The sequence below is a fragment of the Equus caballus genome, chromosome 22, assembly GCF_041296265.1.
Source record: "Equus caballus isolate H_3958 breed thoroughbred chromosome 22, TB-T2T, whole genome shotgun sequence".
NCBI lineage: Eukaryota > Metazoa > Chordata > Mammalia > Perissodactyla > Equidae > Equus > Equus caballus.
The window spans coordinates 14,377,810-14,394,935 of record NC_091705.1 but is presented as its reverse complement, the minus strand read 5'-3'; the positions used below and the strand labels follow the sequence as shown (position 1 = coordinate 14,394,935).

The 17,126-nt window shown below is 43.7% G+C and overlaps 1 protein-coding gene across 4 annotated transcripts in view; it reads left to right on the top strand.

Annotated features, from left to right (window-relative positions):
• SNAP25 (synaptosome associated protein 25) overlaps nt 1-17,126 on the top strand; it is an 82,712-nt gene that overhangs the window by 21,641 nt on the left and 43,945 nt on the right. For 2 of the 4 annotated variants that reach the window (XM_023626121.2, XM_070247557.1), the window contains exon 1: nt 10,025-10,234. The exons of the other annotated variants lie outside the window; for them this stretch is intronic. The gene's annotated coding sequence lies outside the window, so the exon portion shown is untranslated. Of the gene's footprint in view, nt 1-10,024; nt 10,235-17,126 lie in introns of those variants that run through there. 4 annotated transcript variants of the gene reach the window in all.

Here is a 17,126-nt window from a genome sequence, read left to right as displayed (position 1 = left end):
GCACGCTCCTACCCAAGGGGGCACCTGGATCCACATTACACAGTCAGAGGCCTCCCAAATGAACGTCTCTCAGCAGCCAGGCCTCATTCTGAACTGGGTAATTTTGATGTTTGCAGACCCGCCTGCCAGCCTGAGTTGGGGCCCGCAGGCATTCTTCTGACCTTGATTGCCTCAATCCACAATCATCATGGTTCCAGCAGAGGGGAGGCCCGCAGAGCCTGGAAGAGCAGGCAGGGAGCTCAAGAGGATTTGACTTTCAGTGTTTGCTGTTGGCGTCCCGGGAGCGGTGTGAATGGCTTCAGTGGCTCTGTGGAGCCAGCAATCACTGCAGCTTTGGGGGTCCCCGACATGAGCTAGAGAAAAGCCTCTGGGAAGCAGCTGCTCGGGGTCCTGGGGATGGCCTGCGGCCTCGCTGAGCTTCCACGGAGGTTAGCAAGAGGTCTGGGGCTGCCCGCCCTGCTCGCGGGAGGCCAGTGAGGGCTGCCAGCCACAGCACAGCGAGCCCTGCCAAAGCCAAAAACAGCGGCAGAGGCCTTGGCCAGAGAAACAAGGATTGGGACAGACCTTGGGCAGGCTGGCGGGGGTACGATCGGGGACAAGGGTGGCATCTTTCTTCTGTGAGTTATAGGCAGCCTGGCAGTGCCTCCTGGGCCTCAGAGGGCATCGGGTGAGTTCAACACTGAGGGTCCTCATCAAGCAGAGTGGAGGCAACAGCACCGTCCATTCTCCCTCCTCCTTCTGTCATTCACCGCATATTTACTGAGCGTCTATTCCAAGCCTGGGAAAACGGGTGAACAGGTCAGGCAAGGTCTCCTCTCGTGGAGATAACATTTGAGTGGGGGAGACAGACATCAAACAAACAGACAAGAACAATATCAGATGCGGATAGGAGCTCAGTAGGAGATTAAAATAGAGTGAGGTGGTAACAAGAGACGGGGGGCAGGGCAGCCCTCTCTGAGGAGATGACAGTTCATCTCTGAATGAGAAGGGAGCAGTCATGATGGCAGAGAGTATTTCAGAGAGACGATGCGCAGCCCCGAGGCAGGAGCAAGGTCGGTGTGTTTGCGGAAGCGCAATGGGCCAGTGGAGTTGGCGGGAAGGGGCGGAAGAAAGGTGGTGTGAAATGAGGCCAGAGAGGGAGGGCAGACCGGATCAGTCCGGGCCTCAGAACTGGTGAGGAGTCTGGCTTTTGTTGGACGAGCGCTGGGACGCCCCTGGAGTTTTAAGAAGGGGAGTGACATGATCTGCTTTATCCTTGAACCAGATAACTCTGGATTGTGGTGAAGCACGAGCAGAAACTGCAAGCCCAGTAGGAGGCATTTGCGCCGCCGGAGTGCGGCTGTGGATGAAGAAATTTAGACCCAGTGAGACGATGTGACTTACGAGGGGCTCCCAGCTAGACAGGGATGGCCAGCGGGCGAGCATCATCAGGCAGGGCCACCAGGGAACCATAACTGTTGTCCCCTCAGTCACCACCTGGGGCGGAATGCAAATTGATGTAAGTAGAGTTTCCTGGTTGCAGTGGAATTCATGTGCAAGTGATTTGGTGAGGAAGGATTTTCAGGTCAGCCTTTAAGAACATAAAGGAAGCAGGTTGGGGCAGGGAAAAGAGCCCAGCAAGGATGTGGTCTCCCGTACTGACTTGCCTCAGCCTGGTCCAGGTTCTGGAGTGTGAATTGCATCACAGCTCATCCTGCCTTGAGATGAGGAGGTAGTACCATGTCCGTCAGTCACTGGCCAGCCTAGAATGCAGGGGCAGGTAAACTGCCAGACATCTCAGGGAAGCTGGCCCCTGTCAGCCAAGGGCAGGGCTCAGGAGAAGTCACAGGGGTAAATTGTGAGCCATGGCAAGCTCAGCATCTGGGGAACTGGTGCATATGCCAGTAAAGAGTATCAGGGATCTAGGCAGGGCACCTCCAGCATCCATTATAGTAGCCATGACTTTCCTGAGTGAAGGAAGGGAGATGACTAGACTATGAACAGCCATACTGCAAGAAAACTTTGGGCCCAAATTTTTAAAAATAAATTAGAGGCCAGCCCAGTGGCGTAGTGGTTAAGTTCACATTCTCTGCTTCGGCGGCTCAGAGTTCACAGGTTCAGATACTGGGCATGGACCTAGGCACTACTCATCAAGCCATGCTGAGATGGCATCCTACATACAAAATAGAGGAAGGTTGGCACAGATGTTAGCTCAGCAACAATCTTCCTCAAGCAAAAAGAGGAAGATTGGTAACAGATGTTAGCTCAGGGCCAATCTTCCTCAACAAAATAATTAATTAATTAATTAAATGAGCTAACATGGGAGGTCTGTTGCAGGAGGAACCCCTCATTGCCCACAGATTCTCTTCCAAAAACCTTTAAATAGTCAGCTCCCATTATGCACTTAAAATAGGAATTGATTTGCAGGTGTTCCATTCACCAAGCTTCTGAGGAATAAATTCATTGCATGCTGAAAGGTGTCAAAACCCACATTCTGCATACGGCACAAAACAAAGCAGAAGGATGAGTTTATTGCAAGGCTTTTGACCTGAGATCCAGGAAACTCAAGGCTGGGGAACAGTGAGTTCCGAGTTGCCCGCAGATTAAGGGATTTTTCTGGGACAAACACAGAAGTTATTTGGCTTTTTCAGTGGATTGGTTGCCTAGTGGTGTTCCTTTTCATTTGGATCAGGGTGACTGAGTCAGGGGAACAAGGAAGTCCAGAGATGGTGTGAATGGACTTGGAGTTTGGGGGTTGCCTGGGGTCCTCTGCTGATATCTGAGAAGAGCTGTAAATTCCTAGAAGTTTAAGTTTCTTTTAAGCACCCGTATTGACCATCTGCATCTTGTCCCTGACATAAGTGACTCCATTTTAGTTTGGTTCTACAAAGGTTACTTCTGAATATCCATTTAGCCAGCGTAAAAGGAGACGAGGGTTAGGTCCACCTAGCCAGTACATTGGAGTCTCCCACCAAAGAGATCTGATTTTGATTCTGAGAGTAAATATGAGAGTAAATGTGGCCTAGTCACAAGGAGTGCTGTTCTAGAAAGAACAACTGCATTGCGATCCCGGAGAAGGAACCAGTAGCTTAGGAATAGGACCATCTTAAGGCAACTGCTGTTTGGGACTTTACTTGGAAGAAACTGGCTTTACCACTCAACTGTATAGCTCTTGAGAATGTGGATCAGAGGTTTCCAAAGTTTGTCTGCACGTCAGAATATCCTGTGATCTTACAAAAATTCTAAAGCCCAGGTCATTTCCTAAACCAATCAAATCACAATTTCTGGGGACGTTTTTTAATAAACTTTTTATTTTGGAATAATTTTAGAATTGCAGAAAAGTTGCAAAGATAGTATACCTCTCACCCAAAGACAGCATATCTCTCATCCAATTTGCCCCATTGTTAACACCTTACATTATCATGGTACCTTTGTCACAATTAGGAAGTCAACATCAGTTCATTTCTATTAATCAAACTCCAGATTTTATTTGGATTCCACCAGCTTTTCTGTTAATGTTCTCTTTCTGTTCCAGGATCCAGGCCAGGTACCACATTGCATTTAGTTATGTCTCCCCTGTCTCCTTTGGTCTGTGATAGCTTCTCCATCTTTCTTTGTTTTTCATGACTTTGATGGTCTTGAGGAACATTGGCCAGGCATCCTGTAGAATGTCCCCTGATCTGGGTTTGTCTGCTTTTCATTGACTGGGGTTGTTGTTATCATTAGACTGGGGTTATGGGTTTTTGGGAAGAATATCGCAGAAGTGAATTGCACTGCTCGTCATCTCGTGTTGGGGTACAGCAATTCCACATGACATCACTGGTGATGTTGTACGTCACTACTTGCCCAAGGTAGTGTTTTCCAGGTCTCTCCACTGTAAAGTTACTGTTTTTCCCTTTGCATACTCTAATCTTTGGAAACCTGTCACTCAGTCTAGCCCACCCTCAAGATGAGTGTGTGTGTTTGCGTGTGTGGAAGGAGGTGGTAATCAAGCCCTACCTACAGGTAAAAATCTGAGGGGCACATTTTCATGGCCACCGTACTGTTCGGATCTCTTTGCCTCAGTTCCCAGTCACTATTGTGCAAACTTTCTCGAATAATCCAGGACTTGGCATACTCCTCAGATCCCCTAGGATTGAACCAGCATTCCTGGCTGTGTCACCTTGGGCAAGTTATTTAGTCCCTTCTGAGCTTTAGGTTCCTCATCTAAGAAATGGGTATCAATTTCTAAGAGTTATTGTACAGATTAAATTAGACAATGCCTACAAGGTTTTGACTACAGTGCCGGGCACAGAGCAAACATCCCGTAAAAGTAATAATGGTAGTAGTAGTGATGCTTTCCTTACTCCAACCTGTGTATCAGATACCCAGGGCCACAATAATGCACCTCGATGACATAAAACCATGTGTTGGAACTTACATTTGAGAAAGACATACTTAAAAACTCATTCCACAACATTTTTTTATGAAATGCACACTTCATTAGCACTAATTATATGCCAGGCACTGTTCTAATCGCTTTCATAAATATTAACTCATTTGGTCTTCATAAACAGCCTGTGAGGTAGGAACTATTATTATCCCCATTGTACTGATAGGGAAACTGAGGCCCAGTGAGGTTAAGCAGCTTGCCTGAAGGCACACAGCCGTCCTGAATGGCAGAACCAAGATTTGAACTGAGGCAGTCTCACTCTCAAGTCCTGGCTCATAACCACTACACTACACGAAATGGTACAAATAAGAGGTGTCAAGTGTTGTGAGGCTGTTTAGAAGGGGGGCTAGGCCTGGTCAGGGGAGAGGAGCCCAGCCAGGGAAGCTATCTGGGCATTCTTAGGTAAGGATATAGCAGGTTAATGAAGGGCGCAGTAGGGGAAGGGGAGCAGCGTGTTTGGTAGGATTAAGGGACCTCCGGGTTCCCCTCAAAAACAGGCTGACATTGGGGCTCGCCCCGTGGCCGAGTGGTTAAGTTCGTGCGCTCCGCTGCAGGCGGCCCAGTGTTTCGTTGGTTCGAATCCTGGGCGCGGACATGGCACTGCTCGTCAGACCACGCTGAGGCTGCGTTCCACATGCCACAACTAGAAGGACCCACAACGAAATATACAACTATGTACCGGGGGGCTTTGGGGAGAAAAAGGAGAAAAATAAAATCTTTAAAAAAAAAAAAAAAAAAAAACAGGCTGACATTGTTTCCTCTCCACGAGAAGACTCCTTCTCTCTCACTTTCTCAATTTCTCTGTATGCACTTGGGAAAATTCAGCAGGTTTTTGATTTTAGAGAGATCGGAGGGGTAAGACACCTCTTTCAATAACTGGGACTGATGGTTGGCATAAAAGAATCTGGACTCTTCAAAACATATCCTCATGCTTTGTCTTCCACACTTAAGAAAATCAACCCACTCTCCTCCATTTTTATGTCAGGAGTTGGTAATCAAAGAAAGTTTCTGATTGTGAGAATTTAGCTATCAAATTATGTTTTGGGAGAATGAATGTTCATTTGAATCTGGGAGTCTAAAAATAGTTTGGTTTCCCAGAGAATGTGGGTTTCGAAGTATTGCATTTAGGTCCTCACCCTGGATGTGTCCCCAGATCCGTATTCTTGAGCCTGAACTCAGCTATAAACTTCTTGGTGACAGAATGCTAGCTTACCCATCTTTTGCACCTATGCACACTGAAAATTCCCACACAGTAGGTGTTCCATATGTGTTTTTAAATGAATCTACAATTAGGCTCATGATAAAGTGCTGTGACTTTCTCACTTATTCCACGTTTGAAACTGCCTCCATATTTGAAACCTCGAGAGCGCATGTGAATCATAAGCTCTGTCCTTTCCTTTGTCCCCTCCTGTCCCCACATAAAATCATCTTTCTGCTTCCAAACTTGGCAGGGAATAAAAGTATGTTAATTCACATCGTGATAGAAATTTTAAACATATCTTTACTGACATCTGAGACTTCAAAGCTGCGTGCCCTTCAGCCCAGGTAGAGAGTGTCTTCGAGCGTGGGCGTTAATGGAGCTCATTGGAATTCATCTTATGCTTGAATATGTTGACTCCACTTCTGTTTGAAGTCTGCTGTGAAAACTCAGAATTCCAGGAGTTTCGCTGGGGACATATTGATCCTGAGCTGATTCTGAGCCCTTATATTTCAAAGACAGAGTCTCATATGAATTTTCCTGGTTCAGAGCAAAAGAAAGGATGGTGGATGAATGTGTTCTGTGCATGTCTGTAGCGTATGTGGGATGAGGATAGAAGATGGAAGGAAAGATATAAAAGAGGCTGACCTATTTATTGACATGGAGAGCTAATTGCACTTGCAAGATTCTCCTTATCAATGACCACTGAATGATCAGCTGAGCCCAGGAAGTTCTGATGTTTGGTTGAAAGATCTTACAGAGAAGGAAGAAAAGAGGCAAGCCACCTTGACAATGGCAGGTGGGAGGGGGGTGCTTTTGCTAGCCACTGCGCCCAGAATCTCCATCCCCAGCTGTCATTCACACACAGAACCTGTGCGTGCTTGCTGGGAAAACTCACTTTCCAGACAAGTCTCCTAAACTTCCTACCAAATTGCCACATTTTAAGCTGTAAAGAGTTTCATGGTCCCTTTGAAACCAGAAAAAATAGATGTGCTGAGAGAGGCCCTTTAAGTGGAAAGATAAGGATAAGAGGAGAATAAATCAATACCCATCACTAATATTCATTCTCCAGGAGTGCTCACTAGGCCCTGGGTGCAACATCCCTCTTAGGGCTCATACAGATAGTCAGACACGGTATTTATTGGATGTCTGCTGTGTCCCCCGCTCTGACTGGGCATCTGGTCATGATCTAGCATAAAGGTTAATGGCGGGTGCTCTGTCCTCAGACCTTGGGGGAAGCTATTTAATCTTCTTCAGTTTCTTCATGTGTAAACAAGGGTGATGATAATAGGGTTTTGTGAGGATTATCACACGCAAAGAGGTTAGACACTGCCTGGTGTGCAGGGAGTCAACTATGTGTCAACTATGGTGTTTCTAGGAACTCAAGATGGACTAATTCATCTAATAAAACCTGTATCACCCAAAAGTTAGAGAAGAACAGGCAATTTCTCAACAGCTAAGGCAAGGATCTTTCTTACTCCCTAAAGCTACAGAGAACACCCCAGTTCTGCCTAGAACACTCCACCTGACGTCTCACTAATTGACGGCCATCAGCAGAGCATTAAAGAGATGTCACCAATAATCTCTCGGGCAGATCGTTGGTGACATCTGGGTCCAGCACTACATTGATTTTTTTCAGGCTCCTGAAATGAAATGGGATAACAACACTTTATTTTACCAACTGCATTCTTCTTGTCCTGGCCCACAACTTCAGTATTCCCTTTCAGACCAAGTTAGACATTAAACTGGAAATCAGTTTCAGCTTCAATAGAGGAAAAGGCTAAGAATAGAATCACTGGTTATTCCTGAAGTACCGTATGAAAATTTTATATTGTCAGGCTTCTTTTTTTTCCTCTTGGCCCATTTTCTTTTATTAAAGGATGTGAAGACAGCACCTTCCATTACTGACGTGCCTTCCAAGCATGCTTTATTTCTGCTCTACTTGCTGCTCCTGCTTACTCATACTGGTAGTTCAACTGTCTGTAAAACTCCTAACATAAAAGAGTGAAAAGAAATTTGACTGCTGGTTATAATAGGCAGAACAGGATGACAACACTAGAGCAGACTCTTGAGGTATACCCAATACATCGGTTAGTTTTGCTGGGTAATAAAGGTATGCTTGGCTTTACAGATATGGGCATGGGTACAGGGAGACCCACGAGGACCCATAAAATATTTCATAGCCAACCCTAACACCTCATCTAACCCAGTTAACATTTTCCTGCCTTCAATGCGAACTATTTTTATAGTGTTTCTTCCAGTTATTAAAGCAATTCATGTTAATTGCAAGAAAAGCGTGTAAAGAAGAGTATAACAAAGAAAAAAAATATCCACCATGATCTCATGGTCCACAGGCAATAATAAATAGTTATTATATTATGCATATGGCATAACATTGGCCTTGTTTCTATCTATATTTAAATATCCAATAATACCATTTGTTGAGCCCTACGTGTCAGGCCTTCTGCTAACTGCTTTACATGTATTAACTCATTTAATCCTTACAATAAGAATTATTTTTGAGAAGAGGAAACTAAGGCACAGAGAAGCCAAACATCTTGGCTGAGATCACACAGCAAGTAAGTGGTGGAGCCAGCATTTGAAACACTGCAGCTTCGCTCCTTAAACCATTCTTGACCTTTAGAATCTACCATCGATCCTCAGATTCAGTGTTACAAAATTTTAGCATGCATCAGAATCCCCTGAAGGCCTTGTTCAGACACAGATCGCTGAGCTCCACCCCCAGACATTGTTCTCACTTGGTCTGGGGTGGGGCCAAAGAATCTGCATTTCTAACAGACTCCCAGGTGATGCTGATCTGCTGTTCCCTGAACCACACTGAGTAGCTCTGTTCACAGCCGCATTTACATCTGTACTGTTAATTCTGCTTCACAGGTGGAAGGACAGAAGTTCAGAGAGGTCCAGTAAATAGGCCATGGACACACAGCTGGTCAACTCTATGTTATACCCTTTTCCAGCTTACTCTCATGGAAGACAACAAACAGGGGCAATTTTCACCTCATTCTATAGCCCATTCTTTTCTTCTGGTGAGGCTAGAGTCCTCAAGGAGACAGTTCAGAACTTAGACGCAGCCTCTTTGAGAGCCAGGCATTACTGAGAGATGTGGAAATTGCAATCAGTCATTCTTCACTTGTTCATTCATTCATTCAGTCAGTCATTTCCTTGGTGAGGGTCTCTAGCTGGGAAGGCCTGGGATGGGGAGTGTCAGGAGCTCTGCCCTCAGCAGCCTCCACATACTGATATTTGAATAACCGTCTTCATCAAAAAAGTTCTGAAAGAGAAGAAAATGCACAAAGGTGTTGCCTTTCGAAGCTACAGAAAGGAACCTGCTCCGAAGGCCCGTATGTTCTTTTACACCGCAAAGAGCCTGGTAATGTTTCACCAGGTTTCTTACAAGGAAAAAGAATCCTCCTTGTGATGGCCAAGCCTTCATGATGTTCCGACTACAGGGAGTGTACCTTTTGTAGCCGGGTAGGATTAACTCAGAGCTTTCCGGGAGTCTGTCCTTGCTACTCGAAGTGTGGTCCAGGGGCCAGCAGAATCACTGTGCAACTTGATGGAAACGCAAATTCATAAGCCCCACTCCAAACCTACTGCAGTGGAATCTCTGGTGTTGGAGCCCAGGAATCTGCGTTTTAAGAAGCTCTCCTGGGGGTTTTTATGGAGCTAAATTTTTAGAAGCCCTGCTCTATGGAGAACCCTGGAGAACTAACTATTCCGCTTCCCCAAAAGGGCAGCTGATGTTCTGGAAAGTTTAAGTCTGCACATGTCAAACTAGTGGCCGTCAGGATCATGTGGAGAGCTTGTTAAAGCATAAATTCCTGAGCTGTGCCCTCAGAGACTCCGATTCACCAGATCTAGGGTGGGGTCGTGAATTTGTATTTCTAACGAGTCCCCTGGGAATGCCGAAGGATGCTGCCAGTCCTGGACCAGACTCCAACTAGCACTCCTTCAGCCAACATCCTTCTTAAAGAAAAAAACCTGACTTCAACTTTCAAGCCTTTTCAAGATCTCTGATTCTGTAGTTACATTTGAAAATGATATTTTTTAAATTAGGGAACTCATTTTCTTCAGAAAACGACCAACTTTTAAAACTCCCCTTCTATGATACTGAAGCTAGTAAGTAAATATGTGTGTGCATGTGTGACTTCTTAAGTGCTTTTTGGGATCTCCAATATATATTAATATGTTCAAATTAATTGAGAACGTATTGCCTTAAATGGTCAAAGGAAGATTGGTGCCAAAAAACTGCAGGAAACAATTAAGCAACACATATGTGAGTGCCCACTCAAGTCTGAGAGTCCAGCATCATGTCAAATAAAAAAAAGGATAAAGAAGTATGAGCTATGAGCCTCATCCTCAAAAATCTTGACACGATGTTTTCTCTGTGCCAGCCACTGGGACTAAAAGCGTGCCCTTTGCGGAGCTGTTGCAGGGTAGTGGGAGATGTAGATGACGTAAGGAGGCCAATGCAGCGTGAGAAAAACGAAGACAGGACACCTGAGAACACCCGGGAGTCCAGAAGGAGCCTTGGCCCAGGTCACCAGCCTCCTCCAGGAGATGCCATTTGTGCTGACTTTGAAGGCTGGGTGGAAGCTGGCCGGGTAAGGAAGGCAGGGCAGGGGTGAGGGGTGAGATTATGGCAAATGAAATAACAGGGATTTGGAGGATGACAGTAAAAGTAGCTAGGCATTTCCATCAGGTTTGCTCCTGAGGGAGCCGTGATTAATAAGAAGGGGCTCTGATTCCTTGGAAAATGTTAAGCAAACCAGCCACTACCTCCAGGGAGGAACACATGGATCCACTTGAAGGGAGCCCTGTTTGCACTTGTGATTAAAGCCGGCTGACCTTTGCTGGTGGCTTCCGTCTTTCCATTTTGTTAGTCATGAGATCTTTCATTTTCATCACACCCCCTCAAGGTTCTAGCTAAGTGAACTGCAGGCCCACAAAAGTCTGTTTGCCTATAACACCTGCCTCCTAGAAAGTGAATTTATGGAAATTTTAGATATTTGTGTAGCTACAGAAAAAGAAATCTCAAATCTGGAGGAATGGAAAGAACAGGAATCTGGAGAGGCGCAAATTCTCTGTACACTTGTGTTTGCCAGGTCACTCCGCCAGTATGCCAAATAAGGATGAGATGAGAATCACAAGCTTGCTTTCTACCATGACTGCCATGAGCTTCTAGAACCATCTAGAGTTCTACCAAATTTAGGTGGATAAGACAATATGTGACCTGATTTTCTCTCCAGAAGAGCCTGGGGACGCAGGGATATGTCAATGCATTTTTCACACACACACACACACAAACTTGGTAGAAGCAAAGAGTAATTTCCAAAGAGTTAAAACAGAACTCTCCTAGCAACGTATAGTGAAGATTTGTCAAAGGTTCATTTACGTCATTAGTGAGAGAACCAGTAGGCTGGTAAAGCTCATTCACAGAACATTTGAGGAATAAAGATTTATACAGAGAGTCAAGAAAAGAATGTTCAAATAAATTTGTTCAGTTAAGTATGAAACTGATTAACATCCTATAGGGCAAGAAAATGATAACACTTGGGATTATCTTTGCTGCCAAAGAGAAATCATTTGCATCTCTACTGGACAAAAGTCATTTGCTCAATATCTATAAAGTAACATCTAACCTGACAGTCTGGTCTCTAATTAAGAGTAAATAGTAAAACCTTTTGGAGGTGATGGATATATTTATTACCTTGATTGTGGTGATGGTTTCATGGCGAGGTAATATGACAAAATGTATCAGATTGTACACTTTAACTATGTGCATTTGTTGCACGCCAATTATGCCCCAAGAAAGCTGTTAAAAGAGAGAGAAAAAATAGTAAGCCAAACTAAGGCATATTTTCCTAGAAAATTGGATAATCCTTGGGTGAGCCTATTCGACAATGCTCCAGTATGATATAAAAGGATGCTATCATCCTTTTGCTTTATTTCCAAGTTTTGGATAATTTTTCTTGACACTAATTAAAGCAATTGATTCTAAAATCAGAGATTTAGATATTGACCACTTGCTAATTATATAACCTTGGGCAAAATATTTAAACTTCCATAAGGCTCAGGTTCTCTATCTGAAAAAAAAATGAAGATAATAATAGACTCCGATGTCACAGGCATATAACTAAGATTAAATAAAATAGTGCACCCTGCGACTGGAGAAAAGGTGTTGACACCTGCAAAGGGGCTGGCCAGGCAGATTTCAGGGTGATGTGGCCAGGCCTTCCACCCTGCTGACTGGCAGGGTTCCCTAAGCAGGATGTGCCCTCATGTTCCCACAGAGCCCACAGATGGCTTACCACCTGCTTTTGGCAAAATGGCTTCTCTCTAGTTCTGGGGTTCTGCTCAGCCCAGAGCTGCAGGAAGATTTATCCCCAGAGGGTACCTTTCACAGGCACCGTGGGTCCCCCACGATATCCCCTTGAACCCCTTTTACTAGCCCATTCCACAGTTTCTCTGCAGGTTTGGTTGCTAAAGGCAACCTATGACTCTACCCATTCAAAGGGTTGCCTGTGTGTAACAGCCCTGTTGAGGATTGCCTCGCCCGGGCCGGAAATGCCTGGGAGGTTTGTGCGCCTGCCCCAGTCAGTAGCTTTCACCAATACCTGACTGGCACGGGAGTCTAACAGCCCAGCTGCCTGACCTTCAGGTGGAGCATACTCTAGGCTGCATCTAACATTCCAGAGCTCCCTGCAGGATGAGGCTGAGCCTGGGGTGCCCCTTTGCTTGGCTTCTTCCCCTTTCTCAAATTACTTCCTCCACTCCCTCCCTGGTCTCCCTTGTGAGTGTTCCCCTAATAAACACATTGATTCTTGGCTCAGCCTTGGCTCCTGGGAGAGGCCTACCTAGCACCACCAGTCCTGGTTTGAAGTTCCTACAAAACCAAGGCTCAGTTTGAACAATTGGCCCCATCCTGAGCTATTTGCTTTCTAAATACTTTGGGGGCAGGAGGAGAAGCAGAATAGGAAGGTTGGGGGCTTGCATTGGATGGAGAAAGCAGCGATTCAGAATCCTCCAAGGAAAAAAATCATGTCTGCAAGGCGAGGTACGGTTTAGTCAGGCCTGCCTTGAGTCTGGAGCCTTTTCTCCTGCACTGGGCAGTCCCAGAGCCTCAGGAACCTCTCCCAAAACACATAGAGCCTGCTCTGTGCCTCATTGACCTCTAGAAAGTTCTTCTAGCTTCTGCCTTGGGCTCAGCCATAGCAGGGGGTCTGAGGCTACCAATTCTTTCTTCCTTTGAAGTAAAAAGTTTGCTGAGACACAATGGGACTCCTCAGCCCAGCCATCTGCTAGCTAAGGGCACTTGAAACAACATTGAGGGATCCTTTCTCTAGAAGGTGTCAGGGCAGCCCATAATTTAGCCTTTGGTAAGAGAAAGACTTGAAAGTTTGCCTGTTTGAGTTTGTCAGATTACAAAGTCGAGGTAGGCTCTTGGGCAAAGTGTAATGACCATGACTGCCACCCTGCCAGGTTTCCAAAAATTGGGATGGTGTCACGCGGATTCTTTGGTGCTGAAAAGCACTTCAAAGTTTGATCGCTCAAAGGATCGTCAAGGGATGCCTGCTCCCCTGGCCACACACAACACCCTTAATTCTTGTCCACCATCTTGCATGTATCCTTCAAATGAGCAACTAATTCCTTGATCAAGACAGAGGCTGGGTGGGAGAGGGTGAATGGGTCAGGGTAAGTCCTCTTAGTTTCTGGAACAGCAGCACACACACACACACACACGCACACGCACACATCTTCCTCTGCCTTCTCAGGTTGTAAGTGGAAATTCACTGAGGTCAGCTGTTCCTCTTTGTAACACACAAGCACTAGGGGTCTGTACAATGCCTGGCAACAGGAGATGCACAATAAAGGTTTCTCAGACTCAACAAAGCTAATAAGGACTAATAATGCTAATGAAGTACAACTCTTTAAAAAGCTTGCCAGGCAAGTCTGCCTTTCCTGAGATTTAACAGAGGAACCTTGTGGGTTAGGAGGGAGAAGATTCACATCCTGTATTCATTGAAAATGTTTCTGTTTTCTTGAGCATAATTAAAAGTTCTGGCCTCCTTTTCCTTTGTGTAATGTGACTTTGATAACTTGGAGCTTCTTACTGGTTTTAAATAGGGCTATTAAGCCCAGAACAATGAGACTATAATGATTATAGAAATAATATAATAAATAACTAAATATATAAACAAAAATGTATTAAAATGGATCCCACTAAATTCAGAATTTGTAATAAGTCACTCTGGGACATTATGTAGAAAAATCTTTCTTCGTGGACAATGCAAGTGTCTATCCAGTATCACAGAGAGAGAATATTTAAAGTATAGCAGATGGATTTAGGTGAGCCTGTTATTGGCAAAGCTACAAGCTGCTTGCAGACAGATTAAAGCCATCTTAGAGAGGAAAAGCTTTGAGCTGTTTTTCAACACCTGAGGGTTCCCTGAGAGTTAAAACCAGAACTAGATATCTCTAAGGAATAGTAATGGTTAAAACTGATACAAGAATACACTCAGAATAGTTCGTTAGTTCAAACCCTCTTCGTGTGCATCTGCGAGTCTATCCACTATTATGAAGTGTAGTTAACTAACAAACATATTTTATCTTAAGCTTCTTTGAATCATAAACTAGTGGCGAAAGAACAAATTATTCCACAAATGAGGTTGAGAAAAGGGGCTGTTTGGAAAAATATCAGATTAGAGCTTTAATTCTTTCCATATACACACTAAAATAAATTTTAGCTGGATTAAAAAGTTAAATTAAAAATGACCCTTAAGAAAGACTAAAACATAATGAATTTTTAACTATTCTTGGAATTTGCCGATATTTTATAAATAAAAATTGAGGAAATCATCAGTTAAAAAGCATACATTGATAAACCTTTATAGAGAGCATTTTGGTGATGTGTCTCAGATTTCTTTAAAACACTTGTTTTCTTTGACCTATAAATCCACTCCCAGAAATCTATTGTAAGGAAATAATCCAAGGCGTAGGAAAAGTTTTTATATAAATATATTCTTGGCAGTCCAACTTACAATGGCAAAAAAAGAAAAGAGATAGAAAGAGAAAAAAAAAAACAGCACTAAACATCCAGGAATAGGAGATTAGCTAAATAAATCAAATCACTTACATGATGAAACACAACACAGTCTTTAAAAATGGCATTTGAGCAATGTTTAGTGATTAATGAAAAATTTCAAAATTCAATTAATAACAAAAGAAAAACAATGCAAACATATATATCAGTATGATCCTAATTTAAAAATAAATTTATGTATATACATACACATATATTATTGATTCTAGATTGGTTCAAGATTCAAGGTTGGTTCTCAATCTTGATGCATATTAGAACCACCAGAACAGCTTTAAAATATACTGCGGCCTAGGACACCTTCTCAGAGATTCTCATTGAATTGGTCTGGCATGTTGCCTGGGCATCTGGGTTTTTTTAAAGCTTCCCAAGAGATTTTAATGTGCCCCGACTCCCCAGCAGATTTGAGAACCATGAGCATAAGACTTTTTTTTTAACTCCTCTTCACTAAGTGCATGAAGAGAAGCATGAAGCTCCACTCAGCCCTCCAAAGCAAAAGAAGTTCACCTGGTGGCTGCTACCAAATTTCACGGCATGGTACCCTGGGAAGAACTCACCTATTTCAGTTATTAAGAAAAATTATCCAAAACTTGGCAATAAGAGAAAAGAATGAATGCATGTCGGAGGGGCGCATCTAAGGATTATCAAATTCCCTTCATTTGACTTACTGTTAACTTCTGATCAGGCTTCAGACTCTGTGAAGTTACATGTTTGTTAACTTGGAGATCTTTGTGTGCTAAAAATTTAAATGATTTTTGTCCAGTAGAAAAGATAACTGTAAACAGTTACAGGTTTTTGGCCCTGTCAGACATTAACCAGCTTTGTATCTAATATAGCAATCTCATTCCAGCATTATTATATATGAATTTTCTTTGAACCAGCTTTACCATCTTGTTGGTTCCCTCATTAATGAGTGAAATAAAACTTTGACATGTACTCACTCTATATTTTTAAGAGAGTCGTGTTTTTAACTTTTTGAAATTGTATCTTGAAACGGTCCATGATCAAACACACATTCAGTGACAGAAGTGAACATGGGAAACACACTGAGTGGAGCTTTATCCAGTGTGAACATCCCACCGTCTGGCCGCAGAAGGCTTCCTTCCCTCTGATGTTCTCAGTACGTGCTCTCTGTGTGGTCTGTAAAAGTCCCCAGGCCCTCTGTGCACAAGGTCCAGTCCAAAGCGCTTTTTAAATCCACTCCATATTAATGACAGTGAACACCAAATCAAGTCACAAAGAAGCCAAATTTAGACCCTGGGGTAGTTATAGTCACCCTAGTTACTTATCTAACCCATCCGGAGATTTGGGTCAATCTAATTTTACAAATCAGTCCTCTGTACCCATTGACTTACACAATCACTTCAGAGACATTTCATCAGCATTTGGAGCTCTTCTGCCATCAGCTGGGATTCCTGACACTTTGGCCAGACTTTTAAAGTTTTTTATTCCCACTCTCTCTGTCAAGTACTTAATTATCTGAAAAATGCTAGAATATAAGCTAGGAGCATTGCTATTTAAAGAAGCCTTGCAGTGAATTCATTTTTAAAGCCGGTAATTTTCCATGAGTTTCTTAGCTTAACTGCTTAGGAGGTTGGTGCATGATAAGTGTGTGTGGAGTGGGATTGTGTTTGTAGGTCCTGGTTGCTTCAAGGAGAGACAGCAGAACTGTTAGCTGAGGCAAAAAATATTATCTCCATCAAAGGTGAAAATTATAAAGCCCAGGGCAAATGCCTGTTTTGTTTGATATGAGATTGTCAGATTAGTCTGAGAAATAAACACTAGGTTGGCATTTGTGGTTCTCTCACCTCCATGAAATGAGTCAGCTCCTTCCTGGGTGCTTGTCCACTTAGGAAATGTCTTCCTTATTCCAACCACAATGGATCCTTTAATACCGTGAAGCTGATGGTGTTGCTTCCTGCATGGCAAACCTTCTCCAAAAGGTAAAATTAGGTCAGTCAGAGTTCTCATTTCTATGACTGCCTGTGGAAGAAGTGGATACTGAGGAGTCATGTGAAAGGATTTGCTCCAGCTAGTCAGCAAATTTCAATTGCCATGGCTACAAAGAGCCCACCGTTATGCGGGGACCTGGGCTTGTGGCCTCAGCATCATAAGTACACCTTGACTTCCTTCACAGAGCCAGAGACCTCAGATTTGGAAAGGAATTTACACATCACCTGATCCCGTGTCTCTTCTCTTAACTGACTCTTGTCCACCATAGGCAACCAGCCTTTCCTTGAATATTTCCAAAAACAGGAACTTACTTCATCACTTCTCATTTCACCAATGAAAAATCATTCCTAACATCCAATATGTTAATTAGCAAACCTCCCAACAGATCATAGATAAAGAGAGTTGAAACACTTGCAGTAGCTGCCTCAGGAATGTGGGCTTCT